General features: G+C 41.9%; 1 protein-coding gene and 2 long non-coding RNA genes across 3 annotated transcripts in view; 2 read left to right on the forward strand and 1 right to left on the reverse strand.

The window, feature by feature from the left end:
* The window catches only part of LOC147833556 (uncharacterized), a 486,957-nt gene that overhangs the window by 446,500 nt on the left and 27,274 nt on the right, over positions 1-13,183 (forward strand). The gene's annotated exons all lie outside the window — the stretch shown is intronic.
* Positions 1-13,183, forward strand: part of rcbtb2 (regulator of chromosome condensation (RCC1) and BTB (POZ) domain containing protein 2) — an 824,162-nt gene that overhangs the window by 98,891 nt on the left and 712,088 nt on the right. The gene's annotated exons all lie outside the window — the stretch shown is intronic.
* On the reverse strand, positions 120-9,895 carry LOC141377990 (uncharacterized). The gene is made up of 3 exons (XR_015508992.1): positions 3,254-9,895; positions 2,067-2,783; positions 120-1,850 (listed from the first exon to the last, which is right to left on the reverse strand). It is a non-coding gene; the product is annotated as an uncharacterized LOC141377990 (long non-coding RNA).

Below are 13,183 nucleotides of genomic sequence, written 5' to 3' on the forward strand. Positions count from 1 at the left end.
AAACAACCAGGAATAAAGGCTCAGTGGTTAGCACTTTCACCTCAAAGCAAGACGGTAGAGGTTGGCATTTTTGTGTGGAGTTTGCATGTTCTCCCCCTGTTGACGTGGGTTTCCTTCAGGTGCTCCGGTTTTCCCCACATGCGCTATAGGTAAATTGAATAAATTAAATTGTCCATAGTGTATTCGTGTGAATGAGTGTGTATGGGTGTTTCCCAGTACTGGGTTGCTACTAGAAGGGCATTCACCGCATAAAACATATGCTGGAATAGTTGGTGGTGTATTCCGCTGTGGCGACAAGGAAAATGAATGAATGAACCAGGAATAAAATAGTGGGACTCTAGTCTCTAGTTCTGACTAGTTAGTTGATTTCATCCCACTAGAGCAGTGGTTCTCAAACTTTTTTCACCAAGTACCACCTCAGAAAAAAGTGTCTCTCCAAGTATCACCATAATGACCGGTATTGAAAGACATAGACGTAATTAAGCAGCTACAGCTCTGCACAATTCAAAAATACGGCAGATTAATTCCTGTTGTTATGAATATTTATTATTGTCGGCCACTTTAAACATAATAAATAGTCTGAACAATGACACACTTGCATCTAACCTTTGCCTATGGTGTCAAGTTTTTCCAAAGAACATTCAGGGTGATATATACACCAGTTTTACTAGGAATATTTGCCTTTTCTTGAGGGAAAGCCACATACCAGCAAGCTCCTGTGCAAACCCAGGCATTACTCAAACCAGTAAACCCAGCAGGAAAACCCCTCTATAGGCAATTTTACGATGGATGTTTTAGTTAAATACTAGCATGTCCGCTTATAGAAGCGTAAAAATCAACACAAACCTGATTTTACGATGTATTTTTAACGGTGGTCCATTCACATGTTTGACCACTATCAGCAAGGACTGACAACACAAAAATGTCAACGACTTGCAAACTTCAGCCTGCTGTCTTTACCTTCTTCTACTCTCTCATGTTTTGACATCCTCAAGTCTTCATTTCAACTATCCCTGTTTACAGAAATGCTTTAAGCTGTAAGAACTGCCTGTGAACTTGACGCTACAGTATTGGTCATTGCTGTTTATATTCCTCTTTTCTGTACAGTATGTATCATAAGTCTTCCAGTTGCTCAAATTGCTTTCATGTGGACACTAGTGAGGGCACTTGTATAATATTCAGAAAGGTTGACAAACCAATATCACTACTGTACTATTATAATGTCAGACTTTTACGTGAGCAAAATAACACAAGCATAATCACATAGAGAACACAATTGAAACGCAAGTGAAACACATGCGAAACACATTTAACCCTTTGACACGTGCAAGTTTTAAACACTCTTGCTGTCCCTTTCTGTTTGCTTTTTAATGTGACCATTGTTTAGAATACATCGCTTCAAAGTTTTTTATAGTGACATGTCAAGTTTATGACGTGAAACCAGAGCCTCAGTGATTTAGAGCTGCTGGATTTACAACATGTTAATTTATTAACTTCTCCTGAAATACATAAAAGTACAACACAAGCTCATTCTGAAAATGTGGCCCTATATACATTTCTGGAGAACGCGAATTATGTATCCAGAAGTACGCATAGCTGTATTTTGTTTTCAAAACAAACGATACAGGGCTGGATGATGCCTTTCCTTTTCGTGCTCACCAGCTGACCGTTTATTAATATGACAACAGGGTTCGAGTCTGGCGAAGAACAGTTCCAGAAAGAAGGTAGGACAAACACAAAAAGCAAAAAATAAAATCAACAAGTAAATAATAGGGTGAGGATGTCGTAAAATCTAAAAACGTGGTAAAAATCAGACGAAGGCTTTTCTTTTTCTGGATAAAAAGGGCAAGCTGAGGGGGTGTAAGGGCAAGCTGAGGGGGTGTTTTTTAGCCTAACTGTCCAAATGTATCTTTCTTCGTTTCTAAATGCTACCTCCTAAGATCTGTCTCCCCTGAAAAGTTGTTTGTGATGTTTTGTCTATGGTCTGGGGGGTCCAATTTCGCTATACGAAAGTGTAGTGACAAATAAAGGCTTGATTGATTGATTGATTGATTGATTGATAACACTGTCAGTTATGTTTAGGGAAGTGGGTCGGGTCAATCGGTGCTTTCGAAAACAATATTGGTTGGGTTTAAGGAAGGAGGAGGGCAGGTCAGTCAATCAGTCAGTCATTCCGTCAGTCGACGGCTGCCTCTGGTGGAGAACAGTAAGAACAGTTGGCGCTTATGGCACTCTCAAGAGAAGTTTGAGATCTCAAAAATCGTGCACAGTGGCCTCTGGTGGATTCACAAAAACAAAAACTGCAAAAAACGTAGCACCTGGGACGTATTTGGCGCTCTTCAGAAATGTATATAGGGGTACATTTTCAGAATGAGCCTGGTTTGTGAAAGTATATAGCTGTTTTACTGCGAGAAGTAAATGTTCTAGTAACCTTTAAGCCTGGTTTATACTTCTGCGTCAAGTGACCGGCGTAACCCACGGCGCAGGCAACGCCCGTAACGGTGCATTTATACTTCTGCGCGCTGTCTCTGTTGGTCTGCATTAACACTTCCGAAACGCTAGTTGGCAGTGAGGTGTTAATGTTCCTCTGTGTCGAGTTTCTTCTCTGCTGTTTTGCTTTTCCTGAACACTTCCTGGATGTACAAGTGGCTCAAACTCGCTCATTTTGAGGCAGAAACCGGCGGACGTGCAACAACTTTAACTATGAGGTAAACACAAAACAAAACTTTCCATCCGAAGCTCCTTCACGGGACTCCACACTTGTAAACAATCGCTCCATTGGGCTCACGCAATTTGCGTGGCTCTCAGTCCCGCCCAGACTCGTCAGCGCTACCAAGCCGACCAATCACAGAGCTTGCGCTACGCGTTGTTGCGACGTGTAGTTACATTTTTTGAGAGGTGCACATCAGTGACGCCAACGGCCACGGCGAAGGGCTATGCGTCAACGCCGTAGCATATGCCGGCGTTTGACGCAGAAGTTTAAATCAGCCTTAACAGTGTGTATCTGATGTAAATATCACACATTGTCCGATTATGTTTAAGATTATTATTGCGGTTGTCTCCATGGACATCAAGAAGTATTTTAGAAACTATTTTCATTTTTGCTAGTACTTAAACGTAAATGTCTGGATCCTAAAACAAATGTGTTTTTTGTTTGTTTTAATAAACAGATTTATGACAAGTGCCAGTTATTACGGGAAAGCAGATTTGAATTTAGCAGCTGATCACGTGATGCATTAAATGTTACAATCACACCACTGTGATTGAAAATGGATTAAATTCATTGATCTCAACATTTTACACACAACCCCCCATAATGACAAAGTAAAAAAAGAGTTTTTAAAATTGTTGCAAATTTATTAACAAATAACAGACATGCCAAATCACATGTACATCAGTATTCACAGTGTTTGCTCAATACTTTGTTGATGCACCTTTGGCAGCGATTACAGCCTCAAGTCTTCTTAAATATGATGCCACAAGCTCGGCTCACCTGTCTTTGGGGATTTTTGCCCATTCCTCTTTGCAGTACCTCTCAAGCTCTATCAGGTTGGATGAGAAGCGACGGTGTACGTTCATTTTCAGATCTCTCCTGAGATGTTCAATAGGATTTAGGTCTGGGCTCTGGCTGGGCCACTCAAGGACATTCACTGAGTTGTTGTGAAGCCGCTCCATTGATATTTTGGTGGTGTGCTTTGGGTCATTGTCCTGCTGGAAGATGAACCGTCGCCCCAGTCTGAGGTCAAGAGTTCTCTGAAGCAGGTTTTCATTCAGGATGTCTCTGTACATTGCTGCATTCATCTTTCCCTCTATCCTGACTGGTCTTCCAGTTCCTGCTGCTGAAAAACATCCCCACAGCATGATGCCAACTCCACCATGCTTCACTGTAGGAATGGTGTTAGCCTGGTGATGAGCGCTGCCTGGTTTCCTCCAAACTTGACGCCTGGCATTCACTCCAAAGAGTTCAATTTTAGTCTCATCAGACCAGAGAGTTTAGTTTCTTATGGTCTGAGAGTCCTTCAGATGCCTTTTGGCAAATTCAAGGCGGGGAGTGTCTTCCGTCTGGCCGCTCTACCATACAGGCCTGATTGGTGGATTGCTGCACAGATCGTTGTCCTTCTGCAAGGTTCTCCTCTCTCCACAGAAGAACGCTGGAGCTCAGACAGAGAGACCATCGGGTTATTGATCACCTCTCTAAGGCCCTTCTCCCCCGATCACTCAGCTTAGATGGCCGGCCAGCTCTAGGAAGAGTCCTGGTGGTTCAAAACATCTTCCACTTACGGATGATGGAGGCCACTGTGCTTATTGGAACTTTCAGAGCAGCAGAAATGTTTCTGTAACCTTCCCCAGCCTTGTGCCTCAAGACAATCCCATCTCAGAGGTCTACAGACAATTCCTTTGTCTTCATGCTTGGTTTGTGCTTTGACATGCACTGTCAATCCTGGGCCCTTATATTGACAGGTGTACACCTTTTCAAATCATGTCCAATCAGCTGAATTGAGCACAGGTGAACTCCAGTGAAGCTGCTGAAACATCTCAAGAATGATCAGTGGAAACAGAATGTACCTGAGCTCAGTTTAGAGCTTCACGTCAAAGACTGTGAATACTGATGTAAATGTGATTTCTCAGATTTTTTATTTTTAATAAATTTGCTACAATTTAAAATAACTTTTTTTCTCATTGTCATTATGGCCCATTGTGTGTAGAATTTTAAGGAAATAACCGAATTTGATCCATTTTGGAATAAGGCTGTAACAAAAAAAAAGTGAAAAACGTGAAGCGCTATGAAGACTTTCCGGATGCGCTGTATATGTCAAAGGGTTAATAAGATTTTTGAACATAATTCCAAAACTGTATTCCACTCGTTCCATTCGTGTTCCATGTGTGATTCGAGCATGTGAAGTAGTACCTCAGTTCTTGAAATGAAAACGCAGGCCTCTACCAAGACTTGATGCTATTTTAGTAACACATTCAGGGTCTAACACGTCAAAGCCATGCTATCGATGCAGGAGGTTGTGAATAAGAACCAGAAAGTATTTCGGCTGTTTTTTTTTTTTTCACTGAGTGTCCTACAACGACAGTTCTGTGTATTATGTAAATCATTACTTGTTTATGAACTTGTATTCTTGCGTATGTTGAGGTAAAAATCAGGATTCAGACTTAAGGAACAGAACAGTGTCTGAGGGTGCTTTCACACCTACACTTTTGTTTCGGAACGTGTCTCGTTTGCCCAGTTAGCACGGTTCAATTGGCATATGTGAACAGGGCAATCGCGCTCTGTTCCGCGCCAAAGTAATCGCTCCGAGATCGCTTGAATGAGGTGGTCTCAGCTCGATTGAAACGAACCCTGGAGCGGTTCGATTGCAGTGAGAAAGCGATCCGATCTGAGCGCGGTTATATCACAGTGTTTTATGGATATGTAATAGGCATACGGCTATATGAAGAGAGAATTATGAGTAGGGCGGGAAGTTTCGCGAGTCTCCGGATGCCCGCAAACGAGTGATGATCTCTCTGTAATCTCACGTCTCTCTCCCAGTCCTCTAATAGGCATTGTCGCGCACCCTTCTCACCCCTCCCCACTGCATCTCTCCTCAGACACGTCACGCGCACGCACCCTGTCAATCACCACCAAACCACCACCTCTCCTGACAGCTGAGCGGGACGCTGCAAAATAAACCCTGACACTCTGACCAATGTGAGGAGAGTTTACTCGCACGTGACTTGTTATAGCTCTTTTGGTCCGATTAGAAACTTTGCAGTGTGAAAGCGAACCGCTCCAAGAGCAAAGAGCAACAATGTAACAATGTAATCTCTGTTTCAGAACAACTGAATAGATTCACAGGTGTGAAAGCACCCTGAAAGTCATGAATGTTTCATTACTCTTGTTTACGCGACAATGATTTACAACTAAAAAACACAATTTCTAAGTGTGTTCTGGCCATTGGTTTACACAATGACTGCATTTTGTGGGCTTGAAAATTCTAAATTTCCCCCCAAAAAAGTCATAATAGTGACTATCTTTACCATTTTCCTCCAAAAAATAAAATCTGTTCATCTATAATCATGTCAACCTTAATTATAGTCAACAATTAAAATGACAAAGGCCGACTGAAGCACGTATATGCACGCAGATGCATAATATTTCTGTACAATACAGCATTTTTAGTCAGCATTTTACAAATAAGGATCATTCTAACAATGTTTTTGTGCATACATGTCTGTTGTTGTTTTTTTATACATCACTGTCGTGTAAGCAAACATGTTAAATGTCCTGAGGGGTCAATACATGCTTTACTTTATGTCTAAGTGTACTTAGTAGTGCTCAAATGACCATGATTGATTTTATAAAAACCATTAGTTTACATTTTTCGGCCTTAACGTTTGCGCAAACATAGAGGGAAAATGGTTCTGGATGTTTACCAGTAACAATTATCATAACGGACAGTATAAAGCTGATGGCTGGTTTTATACCACTGGATTTTGTGCTCATTACCTCAGCCAGAGATCAGCTCAGGTCAGGAAGGTGCGTTATAAATGTTTGACTTGATAAACGCTGAAACATCTTCATGGTGCATCTACAGTAAATGATGTATAGCATACGTTTACAAGTTAGCATTAATGTAATTTCAGACGTGTAATTGTACAGTCTTTCACTCATATAGCAAATAAATCAAAAGCTCTGAATGAAATAACAACGTAAACATCGACTACTTTTCTGCAGAGAATAATGCTACTCTGTTTTCATTCCCAGCAGATGTTTTTGTGTTTAAAAGGTGTCTAATAGACATCCAAACATTGATGTTTTGGCTTAGTGATGTTTATTTATAAAGTAATTTCGAGAGGATCACGTGCTTATGATTGCTTACAGCAGGTCCCGCATTATTCAATTTATGATTCACCAATCAGACGATTCCTAAGCCACTATAAATACCCTAAGCTCCACATAACAGCCATCTTCGTTTTGAAGAATCCCCCCCTTCCACCCCTACTCCTCCTCCTTTCCTAGATGGGTGGCACGGAGGCCCAGTGATTAGCACTGTTGCCTCACAGCAAGAACGTCACTGGTTGTAGTCCTTACAAAGCCAGCCAACATTTCTGTGCGGAGTTTATACGTCCTCCCCATGCACACATGGGTTTCCCGGTATCCTCCGACCATCCAAAAACATGCAACTTAAGTTAACTGACTAATTCAAAACGGCACCATACACATGCTCCTAGTAAGTAGTTATCTCTTAAGAGCGATCACTATCTGTTCATTAGCTACTACAGCAGGGGAGTTCTCCAGATCTACCTGAGCTCAAACTCCCCTCTCGCCTTGCAAACGGAAGGGAGCCCCAGGCTCGAGTATCTTATGAGCTCAGGGCTCTCTCCCAGGACAGCATGCAAAACAAGCTTTATAATCAATCATCAGCTAAGTGTGAACTCTTGCTAAACTTGGACTGTCTATTTGATGACTAGTCCAAATTTAACCTTGTTTTGACCAATACATCTAGGGGTAACACTTTACAATAAATGGTTACTCATTTGGCAGCACGGTGGCGTAGTGGTAGCGATGTCACCTCACAACAAAAATGGTCGCTGGTTTGAGCCTCATCTGGGTGAGTTGGCATTTCAGTGTGGAGTTTGCATGTTCTCCCCGTGTTGGTGTGAGTTTCCTCCTGGTGCTCCGGTTTCCTTCACAAGTCCAAACACATGCGCTGTATTTGAATTGGGTAAGCTAAATTAGCCGTAGTGTATGTGTGTGAATGAGAGTGTTTCCCAGTGATGGGTTGCAGCTGGAAGGGCATCCGCTGTGTAAATCGAATGCTGGATAAGTTGGCGGTTCATTCCGCTGTGGCGACCCCTGATTAATAATAGGACTAAGCCAAAAAGAAAATAAATGAATGAATGGTTACCCATCTAGGATTGGAAGTCTACTAGACGTCTTTTAAACACAAGACTGCTTGGTGGGTTTGCTCTGTGTCTGTTTGGATTATTTTTCATTTTCTCTGCATTTGGAATATAAATGAAAGGAAATTTGTAATCAATCAGGTTGTGAAATGAACTGATTTGTTTGTCTTGTTTTTCCTGTGTGTGTGTCCCATGGACATGATTATGGAAATTCTGATGTGTCATAAATTCACAAACATTACAGCAAAACAACAACAACTTGTCATTATTTACTCACTCTCATATCATTCCAAACTTGTATGTTGTTGTCTTTGTTCAAAACATAAAGTTATCAAGAATCTGACCCTTATGGAAATGAATAAGTAGTTAAATTAAAAGTGTACTTATAATAGGAAACACATTAAAGGGCGGCATGATTGGCTCAGTGGTTAGCAATGTCGCCCCACAGCAAGAAGGTCACTGGTTTGGGTCACAGCTGGGCCAGTTGGCATTTCTGTGTGGAGTTTGCATGTTCCCCCCATGTTGGTGTTGGTTTCCTCCGGGTGCTCCAGTTTCCCCCACAGTCCAAACACATGCAGTATAGTGAATTAAATGAACTAAATTGGCCGTTGTGTATGAGTGTGTGTGTGTATGTGTGTGAGAAAGTGAGTGTGTTTGGGTGTTTCCCAGTATTGGGTTGCAGCTGGAAGGGCATCCCCTGCATAAAACACAATCTGGAATAGTTGGTGGTTCATTCCGCTGTGGGGACCTTGAATTAATAAAGGGACTAAGCTGAAGGAAAATGAATGAAATGAATGAACTAATTCAAAGCTTTGCTTTACATGTTTTAATAATGGCATTTTAATAATTTTACTTTACAAGTTATTTAAATAGACATCACATTTAAATTTGAACCCTAACTAAACATAAATGACAAGTATAGTTTGCAATAATGGCTTTCAATATATTTTACCTATATTATAAAGTCCTCAAGTCAGTCAAAACAAGTAATTTATTAATTTATTTAATAAGTAATTTTATAGGTGACGCAGTGGCACAGTAGGTAGTGCTGTCGCCTCACAGCAAGAAGGTTGCTGGTTTGAGCCTCGGCTGGATCGGTTGGCATTTCTGTGTGGAGTTTGTGTGTTCTCCCTGCATTCACGTGGGTTGCCTCCGGGTTCTCCGGTTTTCCCCCCAGTCCAAAGACATGCAGTTGTAGGTGAAATGAATAAACTAAGTTGGCCGTTGTGTATGAGCGTGTGTGTAAAAGTGAGTGTGTGTTTCCCAGTACTGGGTTGCAGCTGGAATGGCATCCGCTGCATAAAACATATGCTGGATTAGTTGGCATGTTCTCCCTGCATTCGCATGGGTTTCCTTCAGGTGCTCCAGGTTCCTCCACAGTCCAAAGACATGCGGTACAGATGAATTGGGTAGGCTAAATTATAATTGTGTGTGTATATATATATATATTGGCTGACAGCATTTTATAAAATTTAAACACTAGTACAGTAGATGGTACTGTTTTTTTTAATGATAAACGTTTTGTTTTCCATCAAATGAACTGCAGGCTTCAAAAAGGGTTTAAAGTGAACTAGTCTAGACAACTTCATACAACATTTTCTAAATCCATATTATGAGCTATTGTTGTAGGCTCCACATTAGGTTTGAAAAGACATGAGGTTGAGTAAATGGTAACAGTGTTCATTTGTTTTGAACTGTTTCTATCAGCTACTGTAAATTGCAAACTGGATAATTATTTAAGGGAGGATTGTAAGATGACTGTACGATCAATTGTCCTCTTGAATGTTTTTTTTTCTCCTGCTTGGCGTTGTACAGCTTGTATGAGCTTTACGTGTGATCTGTGTACCAACACGCGAATGGAAAAGCATGTCTTAAAGCTGTGATATAAGAAGTTTTGTTCAAACCTTGTTAGTGTAGTTTATCACCGTTGTGATGCATTTAATAACTCTTTTGATGATTATGTTGCACTTTATTGCACTTTGGGTTTAAATATTAAAATATATTTAAAAGCATTCTGTGTCCTACATATTATTTTCAGGCTTTAAAGTGTCTCTTTATGAATGTATTGATAATATGTTTTAGGTGCGCTGAACATACACTCACTGGCCACTTTATTAGGTACACTTGTCCAACTGCTCGTTAACACAAATTTCTAATCAGCCAATCACATGGCAGCAGCTCAATGCATTTAGGCATGTCAAGACAATCTGCTGCAGTTCAAACCGAGCATCAGAATGTGGAAGAAAGGGGATTTAAGTGACTTTGAATGTGGCATGGTTGTTGGTCCCAGATGGGCTGGTCTGAGTACTGCTGATCTACTGGGATTTTCACTCACAACCATCTTTAGGGTTTACAGAGAATGGTCCGAAAAAGAGAAAATATCCTGTGAGTGGCAGTTCTGTGGGCACAAATGCCTTTTGATGTCAGAAAACAGAGGAGAATGGCCAGACTCGTTATAATCGAGGTCTGCAGAAGAGCATCCCTGAACACACAACACGTCCAACCTTGAGGCAGATGGGCTGCAGCAGCAGAAGACCACACCGGGTGCCGCTCCTGTCAGCTAAAAACAGGAAACTGAAACGGAAACTGTGCAGCCGACAAACCTGCAGCAACTGCTATCATGTCAATATGGACCAAAATCTCTGAGGAATATTTCCAGTACCTTGTTGATTCTCTGCCATGAAGGATTAAGGCAGCTCTAATGGCAAAAGCGGGTGCAATCCGGTACTAGTAAGGTGTTCCTAATAAAGTGGCCGGTGAGTGGGTATCAATGATAATATATTTACAATAAAATACTGTACAAATGGATCAAAATGTAAACATACAGTTTGTATTTAATACATGTAAAATTAGCCTTAGTGACGTATTATGACTCCATAAATATTAGACATAAAATGTAATGAATGTTCACCAACAACATTTACTTGAAATAGAATTATTTTGTAAACTTACGCCTATAACTTTTAATTTAGAAAATGCATCCTTGTATAAAAATGCCAAAAAAAGTGTAATTAATATATGATTTAAGATATAAAATATATGTTTAAAATATATTTTAATAACCACAAACTTTTAAATGGTAGCATATCATGATTTGAATGATATGATGTATAATGTTTTCAACATAAAAAAAGTTTCTTCAATGAATTAAATGATTTCTGTGGAATTGTGTGGTGCTCAAGACTGTAAAGTTGCTGACAATCCATTGAACCACAGTAGTAAATACAATTTTGAAAGAACTTTACATTGTTAACGTTAATAATGCTGTTATCATTGTATTTTGATGAGTTAAATCAATCTTTGGTTAGCATAGGAGTCTACTTTCTAAAACATTTACAGACAAATAACACACCTTGGACGGGAGTCTCAGCTGACCCCTTCAGGAGGTGACGCGCACCACCTGGAAAATAGCCTTGTACCCGCTGGCGGCCGCACCATCAATAGATTAGAAAGGAAGGGCACCTTCCATACATGTGTGTGTGCTCACTGTGTGCCCCTGGGAAGAAAGGGATGGGGGCTGGGAGGATTTACTTCTCATATAAGCCCCCGCCTTGCACCCTCATGCGTGTCCGGTGGCAAGACCAGGGGGCAAGCCATCTCCAGTCCTACCGCTGAAGCAGCCTGAAAAAGCACAGCCATCATACCTGACTCCAGATCCGTGACCATGCTTTGCACCTTGGAGGGTGGTAGCAGGCCCGGTCTGTCATCTGAACATGACAGCTCAGCTCACCCTCTGATGCAGCAATGAGTGTCTGATCTCCGGTGTCATTGAGCAGAAGCTTGAGCATCCTGGGAGATGAACCGTCACAACCGCTCGAAGCTTGGTTAGGGCGCACTGTGGAGGAGTGAGGGGTCTGCACTTGGCATGGAGGTGTTGTCTTAGCTCCCACTGTAATCCTCACATCGGAGGATTGCTTACCACTTTCACAGGGAACAACAGGGGTGGCTTGCACTGTTGCGAGTGCAAGCCACTATTCAATTCAATTCAATTCAGCTTTATTTGTATAGCGCTTTTACAATGTCGATTGTGTCAAAGCAGCTTCACATAAATGGTCATAGTAACTGGAACAGTGTGGTTCAGGTTTTAGTGTTTAAGTTCAGTTCAGTTTAGCTCAGTTCAGTGTGATTTAATCATTACTGAGAGTTCAAACACTGAAGAGCAAATTCATCGATGCGTAGCTCTACCAATCCTGAACCATGCGAGGCAGTGGCGACAGCGGAGAGGGAAAAAAACTTCACCTGATGGGAGTGAAGAAAAAAAACCTTGAGAGAACCAGACTCAGTTGGGCACGACCATTTTAATTTCTCCGCTGGCCAAAAGCCTTGTGCAGAACTTCATTCGTCGTGGTTTAGGCTGGAAGATGGCCTCAGTGAAGACTCGTCTGTCCCTGGAGCGTCACTGGAATCAGACTCATGTTCTCCACTCCCCACGACCATCAGCGCAGCAGCAGCTCAGGATATGGCCTGGTCCCGGATATGGAATCCTTGGGATCATCACGTCGCTGGTCTTGGATCCAATCAGTGACTCTGCATAATCTGAGGACCTCTGGATGAGTATCCCCAGGTGATCTGTGCTATCTCATCTGTGCAACAGACATGCCCTCGTAGTGAGGATTTGAGCTGTCTGCATGCACCGCGTCCACATGCTGAACCCCCAACATGTGAAGCAGTACATCAGCTGAAGATAGGATCTACCTCATCCAGAAATGCATGGTTGGGACAGCATCTTAAAAAAGACTTGTTGCCTTTTATCAGACTGCTTTTTAGAAGTACCGAAACGGCCAGGAATGAGACAATAATTCAGCTTAACCACTGCAGTGTGCATCGTCAACCACACTGGATTCAGGAAGCTTGATATCTCTGGATTCAGCTCAGCTGATGTTATATCTCTTCAGTCATTTGAGGCTTTCTGTAGTGAAAAATCTGCATCGCTCTCTGCAGCTGGTCGCTTAATACTGATGGTAATTGCCATCAGCTGTGAGAGCTGCACGCTACCAACTCTTACCGTACGTTCACACCGAAAGCGGCGAGAGCGTCAAAGTAGCCGGAAGTCATTCATTTTCAATGAAAGCCGGCGGCGATAGGCGACGATAAGCGGCGAGGAGCAGCGCGGCGCGTCTTCGCCGGCGTGAGCGTCGAGGAGAGTTGAAATGAAGTCAACTTTATGGTAATGAGCTATGACGCGGTTCGGCGGCAAGCAATCAGAATGAAGACGTCCATCGATTGATAGCAGTTCAGAGAACACAGACCTGTGAACTTTGGTTCCGACCACAGTTGTTCCCAAGGGTTTGAT

This window comes from Danio rerio, chromosome 15, assembly GCF_052040795.2.
Source record: "Danio rerio strain M-AB ecotype USA chromosome 15, GRCz13ab, whole genome shotgun sequence".
In the NCBI taxonomy this organism is placed as follows: Eukaryota; Metazoa; Chordata; class Actinopteri; order Cypriniformes; family Danionidae; genus Danio; species Danio rerio.